The sequence below is a fragment of the Podarcis melisellensis genome (assembly GCF_964234715.1).
Source record: "Podarcis melisellensis genome assembly, chromosome: 1".
Taxonomy (NCBI): Eukaryota; Metazoa; Chordata; class Lepidosauria; order Squamata; family Lacertidae; genus Podarcis; species Podarcis melisellensis.
The window spans coordinates 66,870,900-66,889,927 of NC_138528.1; the positions used below are offsets into that span (position 1 = coordinate 66,870,900).

At 41.8% G+C, this 19,028-nt stretch overlaps 1 protein-coding gene across 2 annotated transcripts in view; it reads left to right on the forward strand.

Moving 5' to 3' along the window:
• Nucleotides 1-19,028, forward strand: part of GALNT18 (polypeptide N-acetylgalactosaminyltransferase 18) — a 334,795-nt gene that overhangs the window by 86,902 nt on the left and 228,865 nt on the right. The window lies entirely within an intron of this gene.

Here is a 19,028-nt window from a genome sequence, read left to right on the forward strand (position 1 = left end):
TGCGGGCTAGCTGCTTGGCGAGCCCGCCGGCCCGGCTGCAGCAGGAAGAAGAGGAGCGCGGGCTCCGGTTGCGGAGCTCGCACGCTGTTGGCTCGGCTAAGGGACGCCCTGTTGGCTTGATCTTTATTTATTCTCTCTCTACCCCCCCCCCCGCACCACCTCGACTGAAAGAAGCTTTTGGGTGAGCGAGCGGCAGGGGGCTCCTGGAGGCTGCTTGGTGCTGGCTCGATTCCCCCCCCCCCCTTTTCCCTCTGCCGACCGCGAAGAAGTTAAATGTAGCCGATGCCCTCCCGGAGCCTCCACCGATGGCCGTGCCCAACCCAGAGCTTTGCAGAAGCCAGCACTTTCAGGCATTCGCACGACGCCGATAAGATGGTGAGCCTTGCTCGGCCAGGACTGAGCTCCGGGGACGCGGGGTTGGCTGCATGCGGGGTGTCGATCCCATTCAGCAGCGCACCGGGAGCGGAATCTCCTAGGCGCCGAGTTGGGTGGGCGCTGTGGGTGTCCCCGTTGCTGCAAGAAACCTGCTAGGTGAAGCGACTGCTGGGTGGGAAGAGTTGGGAGAGCTTGCTCCATGGTGATATCGGAGCCCCCCCCCTTTACGATCCGTTGCGCTGCTTTCCTTGGGGGGTTGTATTAGAGCTGTGTTTCTCCTTCTCTCTTCGCCCCTCCTCCCCATCTTCTGTTGTCCAACTCCTGGCCTAGTGTGATTAACTACTTTTGCATATGCATATAATATCTGGTGTTTGGGGTCTTGTTTACTAGAAGGTGCTGATGCTCTGCTATGGAAGGGCCATTTAGGAGTCTGGTCCTGGCTGTAAGGGTGTAATCCGTGGCATGCTAATTTGATCTCTGCCTGGCTGGCTGTATCTTCCTAAGTAAAGGATGGAGGGCTGCAGCAGGCAGGTTACCAAAAACGACTTCATTCCCAAGATTCTGCTTTTGGCCTTCCTTGTTTCTCTCCCACCCCTGCCCTAATGGTTGTTGGCATCTCCCATGCACTCAGTGTGTAATGTACTCTTTGCTTGCATTTTTGACTGGGTGGGAAATGTCATCCCAACTGGTTTAGGAGTTGGTAGCTAAGGAAGAGTTAAATCGTTTCTCTCCCCCTTACCCCAATTTTCCCTTGCATTTTTTCTGGAGGGGGGCACCCTTGACATGTTTTAACAGATTTCGCTGTGTTTTTCACTTCCTGTGTTTTAGATTGTGAGATAAATTAACAGACTACAGTACATGTAGTTATTTGGTCTGCGCGCCTGTGGGATAGCATCCATTATAAGCTCTAGGATTGTAATGTAGTAGAATAAGATGTTTCCTCTTGAAATAGCAAATGTCTGGTAACACCATCAAGTACTAACCTACTCTTCTGGGTGGGGGGGGTCTATTCAGTTCTTTTCCTTTGTCTCCACCCGAACCTAATAAAAGAATTATGCTTCTTTTACAGCTGGCAAACAGGCTTCCTTTCTCCTGGATCTGCTTTGCCCTCTGTTCTAGAATGCTAGAGCTGTTACTCAGTGAAAATATGTGAAATGAATTGCAAACAGAGTATGATTGGGACCTACAGTAGGTTTTTGTATGTAAATGGTGGTGTTAGAAGGTCTCTCTGCCGCTTGCTTCCTGGGTTTGGTTTGTTATGCACTGTGTATAAAGGCAAGTTGTTAAAATGCACATTTCTTCCTCCGCCTTTCTATTGGAAAAACCAGGGCAAAAAGCTAAAACAGTTTCCTTTCAGGATACAATGTGAGTCTGCCAGTGCTAAACTTTCTTACTGTTGACTTTGGGATCCTAGAACTTGGTTTTGTTTTTATTAAGGAGGAACATAGTCTTGTTATAGCAGCACAAGGCAGAGTGTTTTTGTTTTTGTTTAAGTAATAAAAACATAAGGTGCTCCAGTTCACATGAGGTCTCTGGAGTCATCACTCCACTAGGCTTCTTTCCAATACTTTGACACACTGTCCTAAATAGTTGGCAGTGGTATAGTCAAACTCCAAAGTCAAGGTTTGTGATATACTGCTGGTGTGAAAAGGTGGACACAAGAAGGGGTTCCATGGGAGAATCTGCTGTGAAACACAATACTTTCTACCAAGGTTGCCCCAAGATATTTAGCCACTTGAGGCAAACCACAAAATGTACCCCCCCCCAATCCAGAAAAGAATGTCTGAGTAAGTTCTACATAGGGAACAAGGGTGGGAGGAGACCAATAGGGCATTCTATTTGCCAAGAGGCTGCTTGGCAAATAGGTGGCATGGGGGAGGGGTGCCAAGGAGTTGTCAGATCCAGCCTCTAAGGAGTGTGCCACAGCTGTCACTGGCCACCATGGAAGTAACAGTGGGTGAAGCATTCCTTGGAGGCTGGATCTGATGCCCTTGTGGATCCTTGCTTTCTACATGTGAACTCTTGGCAGCTAAAGGAACTGGGATAACAGGGTGGGAACAAGGTCTGCTGAGGATCTTAGAAGTGCTATGAGTCTGGGACTAGATGTTCTTCTGAATAATACATAAGGCTATTCTCTATCAGGATAATGCTGGACATAAGCAAATGTAGGATAGTATTATCCTTTTATTATCTTTTATTAGAATTTGATCCTTAGTAAGTATGCAGATAATTGTTGCTTTGGAATATATAGTTGTTATGTTGAACTGAGATTCTGAATCTTGATTTCACTGATGAACGGACAAGCATGAGTAGCAATCCTAAAATGAAGCAGTTGTGGGTGATTTTACAGAGAAATTAATATATTATTCCATACAGTTTAGATCACAGCAACTGGTTGCTCCTTTGGCTTCTATCCATTTCCAAATATGTCTCTGTAGGAGGGAGTTGTGAAATTTGTTCCAAGAAAAGAAGTGGCCACTTGAATTTGAAGTGGTGTACCTTAATTAAATAAAGAGATCTGATGTGGTGTGGTGAAGGGGGTGAACTCTGACGCAGAAAGGGGCCAGTTTGGATCTCAAACATGAACTTAAAACAAGCATAATCCACTTGTGCTAGCTTTGAAGCACGATCCTGTGCATATCTACTAGGAAGTAAGGCCCATGGAATTCATTGGGCCATACTCCCAAAAAAGTGTGCATAGGATTGCAGCATCACCATCTGCATGTGGGGATGATGATGCCAGTCTACTTTACAGGGTTGGGCCAGTGTTGTTATCTCCATAAAATTTGAAGATAAGGAGGATGAAGCTTGAAAGGCTGTGATTTGTCCATGGCTATTTAGTGAGTTTATGGTTGAGGTGAGATTTAAACCATGGACACTGCCTACTGTACATGGTTAATAAATGGGTTACTGAGCTGTCACTCGCTTTTAACACTCTGAAGTACTAGGTTAAAAACTAAGAATTTTTGATCTGTTCACAAAAAGTGAAAATCTTATATTAGAAATATTAGTTCCTCTGTAGGATATTGGAGAAATTCTGTAAATAAATACTGGAGGAGTGGGGGGTTATCAAGGCCTTTCATTGGAACTTAGTAGACTCTATAATGTAGTGGCGTTCAAAGTGAAATAATGCACAAAGATGGCTATATAAATCTACTGTGTTCTGCCAAACACAAAGATTTCTTTGAGTGACTGGCAGGAAAATGTATCTGGCAGACGCTCCCAAGGAAACAAAATGGGAACACAGTATTGGTTTGGCATGAAATTGCATCTGCCAGACCTTTGAATGTCTACACACAAAAGCTAAAGAGAGAATGTAGCAACATTTTCAAGGTAACTGAAAGGAGGCTGTCAGGTGCCTATATTTTGACCCCAAACAGAAATTCAACAGTTCCAACAACTGGAAGAGGTCTGAAAACCAACCCAAAGTGGGATCCCACTGTAATTTAAACTTTAATCATAATTTTGTGGGCTAAGAAAGGACAGCTGCTTTATTGAATTCGGGAATCAATCAGTGTGTATGTGTAGGTAAGAGGAAATAATGTTTCTTGCCTCCAGGATAAAATGTGGTTTGATACAGTGCATGGAATAATGTAATGAAATAGAAATCTTTATTGGCAACAAATTTAGGACAAACAAACAGTAGTTTCTAGCAAATGCTTTCTAAAAAGTTACTTGATAAAGTTATGGAAGGTTGAAAGCTATACTTGTTAAGGATATAAGCTCTTCTGCACAGACAGTAAAATTTTCATTTCTGACAAAGTCATCTGTTTCTGTGTGAACACATGATCTCCTTGAAATGGTTACTTACACTATCCTTTGTACACATGATGATATGAAAATAGGAGTTGCTTTGAAAGGCTCCTTGTGGCATTCTCAGACCCCATATGCACAGGAAAGCTTTGATGCCTCTAACTTAACACCAACCATGTGAAGACTTGAGGACCACAGTAACTATGAAGGTATTTGCCCATGCCTTGACTTAAGAAGCTGAGGTGTGAATGTGCCTTCTAGCCACATACAGATAATTCCTTCATGTGAAATGGCAAATGAAGCAGGATGACTTTCATCAACTATAGTTCCCATTTTGCCTGAACTCGGAAACTATGGTTAACTGCATTGGAGCAAGCTAGGATACAATTGCCTTAACTAACTCACTATTTTTTTTATTATTTTCATGTTAATTAGCAGTGAATAGCTGAATAGTATTTCTTCTTTGGGAGCTACACTAAGTAAACTGCGGGGAAACCCCTCTGATCACTGTAAGAATCAGTAACTTCCATTTTCCTTAGAGCCTACAAACAAACAAGCAGTTTTGAATTCTGATAGTGTTTCCCTGCCTATCTCCACTACCTTTTCTTTTGTTTCCCATATATAATATTTTACAGTATAAGGTTCTCATAACCGGGGGCTTCTCTATTATAACTACCTATTAAAGTGTCAGGCACACTGACGGTGCTATATAAATAATAATTGATTATGATGATGAAGATAAATTGATCAGTTTTCCAAATACAAATTCCATGATGGATGGCACTGCTGTGCTGCAAATAGCTGAATTCTCATGCATTAACTTTGAATAGCTTAGGTAATGGACTTTTTAATACTGTATATGAATTTTTTTTGGGGGGGGAGAAGCAGTATTCCATGTGTTCCACAAATTGTCCCACTGTGTTTTATTTTCTGCTTTCATTTATGCAGTATAATCTTGTACAGTTGAAAGGTTTCCACAGTAAATCCACAATCTCAGATGAAGAGATTCATCATGATCATTTATCCGTACGCCACTTTTCCATAGTTAAAATCATGCTCAAGGCAGTTTACAACATACAAAAAATTACATAATTGCAAAAATATAGCAAAAGTAGTCATAAGTAGTAAATAAAAGCATATCAAAACATACAAAACAAAATCAATTATCCCACATGTCATAATACAATTGAAAAAATATACTTTTGCTGTTATGGACATTAATTTTTGTAACATCTCCAAAGTTAAATCTTGCCCCCTAAGAAAAAACCCCCTAAGCAATACCCTATCCCAAGAGTGTGTAGGCATCCTGAGAAAAGTAGTTCTTGAAGGACCTGCAGCAAAGATCATTTTTAGCCACTTTGGCAGCCTTGGCTTGTAGCTGGAGTCAGCGAATCAAATAGTTAGGGTGACACCCTCTCAAGCCTGGTGGAAAGAGACTTGCAAGGCAGGGAGCAGGTCTTGCAGCTTTCAGTCATGGAGTTGACTTACAAGCATTGTAAAGACATAACCTATCCAAACATTCTAAATTAACCTGCTCCCCTCTATAGCTTTGACAAGTTCTAGAAAAACAGAATTTTGAGGTGAAATAAAAAGATATGGTGCTGACTAGAGGCATGTTCCTGACAGAGGTTAGCAGTTTAAAAGCCTCAGTTATCTCGGTAGGGGAGAGAAGCACACATATACATTTCAGTGTGAGAAATGTGTTTCAAATGCTCACTTTTGCCTTCACTTATGACATTTAAACTTTCTTATCTACTTTTAAAATATGGAGTGCAGCTACCACATAGTATAGTGTTGTTAAGTACATTTACGTACTAAAAATTCTTCAGCTGCAATTCAGACAGCATAGATGTCAGAGCTGGAACAGCAAGCTGCTACATGTTCAGGTATTGTGCTTTGGGCCAGTTTGTTTCATATTTTAACAATGTGGTTTTAAAAAGTTAATTATTGTTGGATCTTAGAAACACTGTACTTTAAAACACCATAAAGAAGATGTTCAGTATCCCTTGCAAAACTTAAGTTTTTCCATGTTGGATTCATGAGGAGTAATGTTTTCCCCAAACAAGCCCTTTCCCACCTCCTTATTCCTGAGTTTACTTGCATGTCTGTGTTCAAAATGACTGAGAATTCTTCAAAAATAGAATACAGTGGAATTTGAAACTGGTCTTGCTAGAGTCTGGCAAGTTTTTTTTTTTGTTTTGTTACTCATTAAGCAACAATTATTAAATACTTAAAAGTTTGCTACCAAATGCTCATTCCATCAGATGTGAACAGAATGGTTTATTGCTCCAGAAAAAACTAAGTTGGGGAAACTCCCTCTATTTGTCTTTGTCACCTTTCGGATTTGAATCTCTAGCAGGGTAGGTGCTGATACGTTCCCAGATCTTCTCTAGTAACCCCCCTGCACTTTACTATTTCCTATGCTCCAAACATTGCTATTGCTTAGTTTAAGAAAAAATACAAGTGTTGCAGTGCAGCAAAATGACTGTTCCTTTCTAGTGTTCAGATCAGACAGTCTTTGGACCAGAGAAAGAGGTAAATCTTCAAAATCAGAAACATTTTCTTTTGGTCTGTGTCTCTCATTGGAAAATTCCTGGTACATTATTGATGGAAATAAAACATGGCAACAGCACATTTACAGAAGGATCAGTGGCGGAACAGGTTTTTGTGTGTGTGTGTGTGTGCAGAACATCCACTGTTAAATCCCTGGCATCTGGAGCTAGAGCTGGGAAAGCCTTCTGTCTGAAACCTAGAGAACTGCCTCAAGTTAGGTCCACTTAGCAGTGTGGACAATGCTAGATGGGCCAGTGGTCTTCTCTGGTATATAAGGCAACTTTCTGTGGTTCCACTGAAGTGACAACAAGCTAGGCTGATTTGTGGGGTTCACTTTCATTGTATTCCTATGCAGCATAGTGTTTTGAGATGTGCATATATGTGCTTCCGCTTTCATTAAGCTGGGCCCAAATGACATATCTTTTCTCATGCCATGAGGGACATGCCGCTAATGGTAGATGCCACTTCTGTGGAGTTTGAAGATTGCTCCAGAAAGTTGTATTTGGTGTCTGTTTATTACATCTGTACATCACCCATATAACTGACCACAAAAGAAGAGGCATCAATGTAAGAACACCAACCCAAGGGCCCAGGAAGTTGTTCAGCAGGCATGAACAAATCTGTTTTGAGGTATGTGGGATCTGGGAATAATTTGATCAAACACAGCAGCAGAATCAAATGTTCTTGCAAGCAGAACAGTTACAGAAAAGTAGTTTAAGTCAATTATAAAATCAAAGCTAATGGGAGCTATTAAAAGGAGTGTTCATGAATGGACCAAGTCCACTCGTGGCACACAGATGTTTGTTTGAGAGTCTGCCTTCTCCAAATATATATAAAAAATATAATGTGATGCATTTTATTCATCTGTAGAAGAGAGTTCATCCAAGATAATTCTGAAAACCCAAAAAATTCCAGCAAGCTGGTTGAAAGCCGAATAAGGATTGTATCCCACCTCCCAGTCTAAATTAATGACAAATGACACTTTATATTGGGGAGACGCCTTTCAACAGATGGCCTTCAATTTGCTATCCCTGCTGGAACAGACAACACCACCTGCCTGTACTGAGTGAAGGACCAATAGCTGCCTCTGTTTGTTATACCTGCTGCTGACTGGCAGATAACATCACCTACTACAGCAGAGGGAGGCGCTGAGTACTTCTGTGCTGTGCTTCTCATCTCTGCTGCTTACACACAGAGCATCAATTGCCAGCAGCAGCAGGAGGGTCCCAAGGACTGTTCCCACTTTACCATCCCAGCTATGGTCATTTGACTTCACAAACTAGGTAGCAGAAGGTAGCCCAGTTCTGATATTGATTTAATGTAAAGCGCTTTATGAAACTTAAAATTGTTTTATGCATCTTTAGTAACAGAAATGTGGACAAGCAATCAAAGTAATAAAAAGAACAATAACATTAATAGGTTTCATTTGCCACAACATTGACATTTTAGAGATGTTCTGGCAAGCCGCCAAACCTCCCGGACACTTTGAAATCAGCCTTGGAGTATTGAAAGGATATATGTGCTGATTGACTTGAACAAAACCCCAAGTAGTGAAAAATCAAAGATGATAAGAAAATGTTTTCAGTCATCTCTTTTCTCCACTTCCACTGCATACCACACTTCTAAGAACAATTTAACAAGAGGCTTTGCGTCTTTAGAGTAGTGAATCACCTAGCATTCGGTTTTTGGAGAACACATTCTTTGAAGCTTTTCATCCACTTCATCAAGTCATAGCTTGCCATAGACTTGATAAACAGTCTGGTAATCCCAGCATAAAATAATGCTTTTTTGACTGTTGCAGTGTCCTTGGGGCTTTATCTACACATGAGAGAGTAACACACCTGGAAAATTCAGGTTATAACACCACCTGCTAAAGATGATTTGGTCAAAAATAAGTGGGCTCATAATGTTGACAAAAGCACAGGCAGTGCAACTTTTGAAAACTGCTTGCTTTTCTAATTTTTTCAGCAAATTATACAGTTGGTCTACTCAAAGAATGCAAAAGCAAGATAGCTTTGTGCAGAGTAATTTACCTTTAATCAATAAAGTTGGCAACTAGCTAGGGGTGGGGTGGGGGAACTGCTAGTCTTGCGTGCTTCTGTGCCTCTAACAGCAGTCTGATGCACAGAAATCAGCAGGCGAAGCTTTTTGTAGCACTAAGCAACACATTATCACCTGCTAATGCTGCAGATCAAATCGCTCTTAAGCAGACTGCTGGGGAGGCTGGCCAAAAGATGGAAATGCAGCTCTGTAACCAGTGTGTGTGTTCCTTCTGAGGATTAAGGCTACTGTAATTCCCAGTCAGGGAATGCTTTCATGTGGGACGGGTAGGGAAAAATGTTTACTGCCTAAGAGCTGCATTTCATCATATTGCCATCTACAGGCTGCATGCCTATGGTGGGTGGGGCACCAGACATGATTCTTGCCTTTGTACAGTAGGCTGCAGGACTCTACAGGTACTACTCAAGGCGAGCAAGAGGCATTAGTACAGTTCAAGTGCATATTGCAGCAAGGAAAAAGAGCTAGAGGAAGGTGTGGAATGTGGTTGGAACCTAGGGAGAGGCCCAAGAGCTCAGTAGAGAGGACTGTGGGACTCTGGTTCCCCACTCTTTATTCTGGATGATAAAGGAGGGTCCTTAGGCATGTGGACTTGACTTGTGTTCAGGTGAATGTGACTAGATGCCCACTATAGACTTTCCCTGTGCAACACAGGAAAGATCAGGGACTAGTGGGGAGGTGGATTACACCCCTTTTCCTGTAGATACTTTGAGTATTTGCATGGTGTGGTATATGCATGGACATCATGCTCACCAGCATGCAGGAAGTCTTGTGAATTTGTGGTTTTACATTACATTTTCAGCTCTACAGTGGTAGTGGTGACACCTAAAAGGCATGGATAGTGCTCCATTGAACTGGAGTGTTCTCCATAGACCACTCACAAGAATTCTGTATGGGGTGTTTAAGGTTTCATGGCAGAGATGAAGGGAGAGACTCCTCAACACACAAGTCAATGTGGGAGGGAATCCCTTGAGTCCACAAGCCACATTTTACAATAGATCCCCCTATATGACCTACAGTAGTTGTCTAGTCATGTTTGCACGTAAAAGTAAGCTAGATTTTATAGCTTATTGTGGCTTGTCAGGAATAAGCAGCTTGTTTTGATAGTTTATCATCTTTACACTAGAGCCATTTCCCCCCTCCCATAATTAAAGAAATAGCTTAGTGTTTGGGGATGCGGTTGTTAAACAAATCGACTAACAAAGAACAAAACATTTCCCCTGCTAACTACAATGCTTGCGAAATAGCACACAAAGCTAATGCAGTCATAATGTGTCAAACAATCTTCCTGCCATGTGCAATAACTATAAATCAATATGTGCTTGTCTGCTTGACAATACCTAGAAAATACCTTTGATTTTTAGGGGGGGGGAAATGAGTATAATTCCAAATCATTTTTCTTCATTGTATTGATTACAGCTTTCCTGCTTTGCCTGGAGTCATCAAATAGCAAAACTATCTGCTAAAGCAGATTAGCACATTTCTGGCAATTATTTTTTTAAAAAACAAACCATGCAAAATTCATATCTAAATATACTTCAGAGAAAAATAAATTGTTTTGTACAAAGATGATTGAAGGAAAATAAAACTTCTGATGCTGCAAATAGTTGAACTGTGGAGAAAAAAAAGTGTGGTCAAGAACATTGCACAAAGGGCTATTTTCAGGGCTGATCAAAATTCTAATATGTGCTGGAGCAGCCTTTATCATATACTAGGCCTAGCTCAAAGGCTGCTAAATGGCTTGTTACTTGCTCTATAGGAGCAGAATAAAGGCCTTCGCACCTAATATTTTGCCCCTTGGTGGAAAGGACCTGTGTGCATGTATTTTTGTGCACATGCGTGGTGCTGGTTTATCTGCCTTTTTGACAAAGATAAGTCAATACCACTGGCTGGAGGCAGAATACGGTACTTTCAGTGTTGAAAAGGAGGTGTGAGAGATGCATTGTTATTTTGGTGTGGCGCTTTGATGCGGCACACCTACTTTTTCTGTGACAGGTCTTGTAGATCAGTGGTGTCCAAACTTTTCCCGAAGAGGGCCAGATTTGATGAAGTGAAGGGTTGTGAGGGCTGACCAAAGCTGTTAACCTTTTTTTAGGATTTTACCCCAGGAAATAAACTGCACAGGGGCCGTATTAAACCAACCGGTGGGCCGGATTAGGCCCCTGAAACGGACTTTGGACATGCCTATTGTAGATATTGTCACACACAACTCCAATCTCTGTCAAGTAGGAGCAAGGTTCCAGGCACTCACTGGGGTCATGTTTCCATTGGGAACTCAGACATGGCAGAGGTAGTAGTGTTTTAAGACATGTTTTATTTTACACCTACAGTATATCTGGGACACGGGTGGCGCTGTGGGTTAAACCACAAAGCCTAGGACTTGCTGATCAGAAGGTTGGCGGTTTGAATCCCTGCGACGGGGTGAGCTCCCGTTGCTCGGTCCCTGCTCCTGCCAACCTAGCAGTTTGAAAGCACATCAAAAGTACAAGTAGATAAATAGGTACCGCTCTGGCGGGAAGGTAAACGGCGTTTCCATGTGCTGCTCTGGTTTGCCAGAAGCTGCTTAGTCATGCTGGCAACATGACCCGGAAGCTGTATGCCGACTCCCTCGGCCAATAAAGCGAGATGAGCGCTGCAACCCCAGAGTTGGCCACGACTGGACCTAATGGTCAAAAGTCCCTTTACCTTTACCTTACAGTATATATACACCCAGAGTCTTCCATGGAGAAGGAGATAGTTCCACAGCATTATATCTCAAGCAGGGCTTGTTCTCTGCAGCAGCACAGTCCAAGGCATCCTGCACACCATTCCTGTGCTTCTCTCCCAGACTCCCAATATGGTTCTGCCCTTCCTCCCTACTTTCTTCTTTCTTCCCAGAAAACCCTGCCAAAACCCAAATCTCCTTCCTGTCACCTCGCATGCTCCCCATCACCTTGGTAATCTCTGTTTTTACACAGCCCTGAGGGATTCCTCTTGAGGTGATAACGACTGCCTGTTGTTTCATAATGACCTACATTCAACCAGCCCATCCCTGGTAGTTTGCATAGGAGAACTGTACACCCAGGAGAACTGTACTTTCTCTTCTAAATACTGCTGTTTAACAATTTCTACAATTCACTAATAGACTCTAGTACCTCAAATTCATAACAGTATTTTTAGAGCTTTAAAAGTCTGTAAAGCCTATTTGATCAGTAGAACATACAACATGCTGCCAGCTGCCTTTGTCCCAGTGGATTGGATCTAGAGATCTGCCCATGGAAGGGGGTGAACAGAAGCTAACCCTCTCCCTGGCAGCTTCTCAAAGCCCCTTCCTTTCCCAAGTGTCAAGGGACTACTGAGTAAGGTGGGATGTGGTGACAGGGGAGATAGCAGTTTCCCCTTCATAACACAACCCAGTCCCAGCCAACTTGGTAAGGTTCCTCAATGCCAGGTGAAGCATTTCCCCCCAGCTAGAGCAGGCCTAGAGGTGGTCTTCATCTGTCTCTCTCCTATTGATCTTGTGAGACCTTGCTGAAAGCCAGATCATTGGCTAATCAATATGCCAGATCATTGGCTAAAGTGATTGATACTTACTTTCATGGACAGATATGTCAAATGTTACTTGAACTATTTATATTGGCAGGAACTTCAAAAAGAATTACAAATGTTTGTAAGAATTCCCAGGACTGAGACAGCAGAGTAGGTGAACCTTTGAACATTGATGAGTATATATTATACATTCCATATTACCTGTGCATCTGCCTCTGCTAGATAACATTAAGCCTTAGAACTTGTGTGAAGCTCTGTAGTTGCCTCAGGGGGAATAGAGCAGCATCAGTCACTGGTGACAGCTGCATGTTGTCTGTGGCAGTTGCACCTTGATTTAGTGGACGCAAGGCCAAGGTGTCACCAGAGTCTCAGTAGCAAAACAGGCTGCCCACCTTCAGAAGGACTTCCAGAGTTTATTCAGATTCTGAAATCCTCTGTTTCATTATTTTTATAAGTGACTTTATTTTCAGTGAAGGAAAAAAGATGTCCCTAGTTGCTCCCGTATTCAAAAAAGGACGGGGAATGATGTCTGCCAGCTCCAGCCTGCCCATACACTATCCCACACCATTCCCAAAAGTCTCATAACCCCCAGGAACAAATGTTTGGGGGACACAGCGGGTTGCAGAAAAAGTGGGAATTGGGAACCCAATTCTGAGGAAGATCATTTAAGTCCAAGCCACATTTGTATGTTTATTCATCATAGCATCTATGTTTCCCCCGTAGTTGTATTAAGTGTGTGTGGGGAACCACTTTTAAAAGGACTGCAGGGTTGCAGTTATTGGAGTGAACGACAGGAGTGAATCAGTGGAAAGAGAAATGGTTATGTGCTTTCCTCCCACCTTACTAAGGGACCACCCTGTCCCCTTCCTGAAAGCAATTGCTTAGAGTTTCATATATACCAGAGGCTGAGGTCAGGTGGTTCCCGGTGCGGGAAACTTCTTGTCACCCCCCCCCCCCGCACACACACATTGGTTTTTTTGTTGTTTGTTGTTTTGCCTACAAAAATGGTTTTATGTTATTTCATATTTTCTTGCAAAGGAATGTGGATTCTGAGCCTCTGATAACAAGTAGGCGACTATGGACAGATACTTAAATCTACAGGATGGGTTGTGTTTTGGCTTGTGTTACTTTATTTATATTTATTGTTTGTTTATTTAATAAAATTGATTTTAAGAATGCTTTTGGCATGTGCCCAAAAAGATTCTAGCAAAGGCATGTGCTTTGTTGAAATTTCAGCCTTCATGACATAGGAAAACAGCCAAGAAAACAGCTATTTTAGTGGAGGAGGGTCAAGATATTAACTGATATGCATGAAATTTCATATGTAGCTATATAATCCCTAGTGTAGTAAGATAAGACCTTTGGAGCAGGCATTTTCAAAAAAGAGTTTTTTATGAACTGCCCTAGTAGGACAGTAATTGTTCCTTGATAATTTGTCACCCCCCTCCATGATGGCACCTGGGGCGGAGGCCCCCCGCCCCCTTTCCTACACCCCTGAGCAGAGGTTCACTTAGCCTGAATTAGAAACCGGGCTTTTAGAGTTGCAGCTTCAGCTCCCTAGAATCTGCTGCCAGCCGAAATCAGACTGGTATCCAGAAGGGTGATGTTTAGGCAGCCACTGAACACATTTTTGTTTAGGAAGGTGTTCCCTGTGGTGCAACCATTCATTTATGAAAGATTACTTTTATATTTGATGAAATGCTTTTTGTTTCTGTTTTCAGTATTTGCACGGATGGTTTTCTTGTGTTTGTTGAATTTAAGCAATCTACAGTATACATTAACAGTGACACCCCCAACACACACCCAGTTTTGACATTAGCATCTAATTTTGCCAAGATAGATATCTACCTTCAATTATCATTCTAACAATAATCAAGTAACTGTGTAGAGTTTATAGTTACTAAATAGAACCAAGACATTTTGTTTGGCTTTGCATTAGTTAAATCTGGAGGGTGGCAGATGGACCGGTTAACAATACACATGCTTTCCCCCCCTCCTTTGATGTGATATCCAAGTACTAAATAGCATTCACATCCACAGTGAGGACTGATTCACGGGTTAACTAAAATATAACTGTTTTTTCCAAACAGATAATCACACAGATGCTCTAAATAGGCACATGGTAACAATGAATTTTGGATGAAAGCCAAGAAAATAAGTTTCGGATGCTGGGAGAAAACTAATGGGGACAGGAAGGGCTTATAAATTTTATTTCTGCTGTTCTCTCTCAAGTAAAATTACCCTTCAAGCTGCTTTCCCTCGCGATAGTTTACAGTATATATCATTTGTAAACTCATCCAAACCCGTATTTTACAATTATGGACATTACACTAAGCATCAAAAAAGTAAGATAGCCAGATCAAACCTCACAAGCTGACTTTCCTACTATACTGTATAATAGAAGGAGAAAAAGCTGATTGTGGATAATGCTCAGAAAGCAGATGAATCTGTGTATATAATTCTAAATTTGTACAGTGGTGCCCTGTAAAAATGGTCGGGTTTTGTATTCTTTTTCCAATTACAGTGGTACCTTGGGTTACAGATGCTTCAAGTTACAGACTCCACTAACCCAGAAATAATACCTCAGGTTAAGAACTTTGCTTCAGGATGAGAACAGAAATCGTGCAGTGGGGGGGGAGGCCCCATTAGCTAAAGTGGTACCTCAGGTTAAGAACAGTTTCAGGTTAAGAACGGACCTCCAGAATGAATTAAGTTCTTAACCCAAGGTACCACTGTACCCTGTTGCCTTCGTTTCTACTTCGTTTCCTATCCCCATGTATTTTCTTCTGTCAATGCATTTTGCCATCCTCCTTTTAAAAAAAAAATTCAAATTTTCTGGCAACATACAAAAGTTGGAAATAGAATACAGTGGTACCTCTGGTTAAGAACTTAATTTGTTCTGGAGGTCCGTTCTTAACCTGAAGCACCACTTTAGCTAATGGGGCCTCTCACTGCTGCTGCACTGCTGCTGCCGCTGCACGATTTCTGTTCTCATCCTGAAGCAAAGTTCTTAACCAGAGGTACTATTTCTGGGTTAGTGGAGTCTGTAACCTGAAGCGTCTGTAACCTGAAGTGTCTGTAATCCGAGGTACCACTGTACATTCTTTTTAAGAAACCATTAAACAAAACTGGTAGTAATTTTCAGAGTTTTGAGACCAGCAAAGTCAAACCATGGTTGATGTGACTCCCTTTCTCTTCCATTTTGGGTGGGATTGGGGTTTTGTTTTTGTTTTGCTTTTGGAAGTAACTTGCTCCAGTGAATCTTTCTGGTTGGCTGATAATTTAGCAAGCTCAGGGAATTTTGCAAAATCCAGGTGTCTGGGCTTCAGCACAAAAAAGAAAAGAAAAAGCATCTGTTCTCCTCAAATGGAAGAATGGCAAATTACAAATTGCAAATCACTCTTAATAAATGTTTGGAAGTAGAATATTTAATATAGAATCCTACAAGCTTGTTAAATATGTGACAACTTGCTTGGAATGCACTTGTTTTGCTAGTGTAATAGGCATAATGCTGCCAAAACGTTGGGTCTGATTGGTTACTGACTCATTTGTTCAAGCTCTCACCGTAATCTTCACATAATTGCTCTTCTCAGTTATAGCTCTTTGTCTGGATCATGCTCATTTTAGATAAAAAACGCCCCCACTGTTTCATTGGAAGGATGTCTGCCTTGTTTGTTGCCTAAACATTAATGTTGGGCAGAGGTTTGCACTACAAAGTATTTACTGTTGGCTTGCAATTAACATTAGTAGCATGCTTAGGGGTTGGCTCTCTATTATATTTTCTTTCATATTCCATATTTTGGATGCACTCACTTTTAAAATACATGTGTGTGGGAAAATGACATGTGGAAGCATTAAAAGTGAGGCTGATCTGGTGTAAAATATTGTGCTTCATATGTATCACTGTTGCTTCACTACTGCCTTCAAATTTATCACGTTTTTGTCAAAAAAGCTGTTGCATCCCTAGGCTGACAGCTAGCTGCTTAAAAAAAAAGCTCTCCGTCAAGTTCAATCTCAACACCGTCTGCTCAAACTGGTGGTCCTGCTGCTCTTGTAAAAATGGAAAGCCTGCTGCCTTTGCATCATCTATTCATCTGTTGTTCGGGGCAATCCATTGAAAACTGAATGGTACCAAAAGTCCCTAAAGGCTTTCAAAGTTACTTTCCTACTTGGCAAAATTGTTTCTCCTATAAATCAGAATACGTCAGGAATCGGAATAGGAAAGTCTTTGTGATTCACTTTAATTTGTACACTTCTAGATGTTTAGGTGTAGTTAGGTTATGAACACTGGGACACCCTTTTGTGCCTATAGTATCTGTGGAGCACTATTGTTGAGGTTCAGGACTGTTACAGTGATATTTGTGAGCCTTAGATGGCTTTTGCAGGTCAAGATGTCAGTATAGGAAGATCAGTAAGGCCCATTGGTAGGAGGGAAGGCAGACCTATGCTTCCTCCTTGATCACTTCTTTGTAATATGTAAAGTAGCCTATAGGAAAGAGAGAGAGAAAGAGAGAGAGAGAGAGAGAGAGAGAGAGAGAGAGAGAGAGAGAGAGAGAGAGAGTGTATGCGTACGCCAGGCCTGCAGAAAGATAATGTACAACAATGCAGCAGAGATTACATCTAATTTTACCATTCAGTCAAGGTGGATTTATGCTATTGGCATCCTTTTATTTTCACTTCCTAATAACTTCTATTAGAGGATGAAAGCAGAGAGCGAAGAAGACAGAACAGGAATTTTAATCTGTGCAATTGACTGTATTGTTTAAAGAATCCTCTGACTTTTCAACTCTTTTGAAACGAGTATTAGAATACTGAATACCTAGTGTTAAAATACTGCAGAAGAAAGATTTGGTTGTCTGAATGAAGATTGATAACAGTCCTACTGCTAAGAGGGTGAGGAGTAATTTCCTTGTTGGATAAATGGGGGTGTTCATTTTTAAAACAAAAAGCAAAATAAAAACCCAGTTACTTAAGCTCTCCTGCATACTTCTCTGCTCTTCCACATCTACCTGAACCCCAACTCAGACGGATATGTGTTCAGTCTCCATGGCAGCTCAGTTCTGACAGTCTTTGAAGCAGAGAGTGATACTAAATATAGCCTGTAGCTCCTCCGGGCCAGACTTTGAATTGCTGCCAATGTGTGGTGGAATGCCATTGTTTTGAGGAAGTAGACTGCAGTCCATGAACGCTTAGCCCATAATACAGTGGTACCTCAGGTTATGTACTTAATTCATTCCGGAGGTCCTTTCTTAACCTGAAACTGTTCTTAACCTGAAGCACCACTTTAGCTAATGGGGCCTCCTGCTGCTGCCGCACTGCTGGAGCGCAATTTCTGTTTTCATCCTGAAGCGAAGTTCTTAACCTGGAGCACTATTTCTGGGTTAGCGGAGTCTGTAACCTGAAGCATATGTAACCTGAAGCGTATGTAACCCAAGGTACCATTGTAAATGTGTTTGATTTTAAGGTGCCACAAGACTGTCTGCCACAACCACTACTTCACTGGAAATAGTTCTTCGTGTCATTGGACCCAGTTCCCATGAACAGCTCATACCCAGTGCATTCTGCACCTAGCTATCTGCCACTTGTGACCAAGGATGTCACCTGATGTCTCCAGTGAGAGCCAGTATGATGTAGTGGTTAAGAGTGGTAGACTCGTAATCTGGGGAACCGGGTTCGAGTCTCCGCTCCTCCACATGCAACTGCTGGGTGACCTTGGGCCAGTCACACTTCTTTGAAGTCTCTCAGCCCCACTCACCTCACAGAGTGTTTGTTGTGGGGGAGGAAGGGAAAGGAGAATGTTAGCCGCTTTGAGACTCCTTAAAAAAAGGGAGTGAAAGGCGGGATATCAAATCCAAACTCTTCTTCTTCTTCTCTTCCACCATCTGGAGCCAAAAAGTTATATTGAAAAATATGACTTTCGAGCCATCTGGCCCCAAAATAGCGACTAGACATTCCATTTTGGCACCTGTAACCTTGGTTTAAGGAGGCATTTGGCAACTATCTTATATATCTGCTTATACCATATGTGGCTGAAGAACCCTGTGTGTTCTGGATTTTGTGTCCCTTGGATAGCATGGTTTTTGTATAGATGGTGCCAGAATGAAAGCTAGATAGGGGAACATTCAATAAGCTGCATGCAAGAGATCAGGGATCCTTCATTCCCCTCTCCCCATTTCTTTTTCAAGTCTCCAATCATGGTTAGAAAACAAATATCTACTCAAAAGGGCTGTTTTCTCAGCTTGTGCTTTTTTTCCAGCCACATTCTCAGTAAAGGCTGTAGAGCTATTCTAGACTGCTTTGCCAAGTCAAAAATTGGGCGTAGATGCGCACAGCTATACTGGTATTTCAATTACAGTGATGTAAGTGTCTAAAATTCACTGCTGCCTAAAATACATCCAAGATATAAAAAGTCATCTGGTACCCGTGCCAGGATTATTTGCAAATACGTTGCACTTCTAACATTGAAAAGGGTTTTTGCAACTATAGCTATGATGTGAATCAAAGTGCCCTGCACTGAAATTTGAATCCAAAATGCTGGAGGATAGATTTTTATGCAGCTCTGTCTGATAGAGACGCCTATCAGCAGCTAGAGGTAAGTATGTGTATTGGTAGGAAGTGCGCCTATAAATATATATCCTTAGTTCCCCAGGGTTTGGGTGTCAGATGATTATATCTTAACCTTTTATTTTAAATATGCTGAAGGCACAACACTGTTCTCACATCCAGTCATAATATCTGAAGTTTCTTGGTTAGGGCTTGGC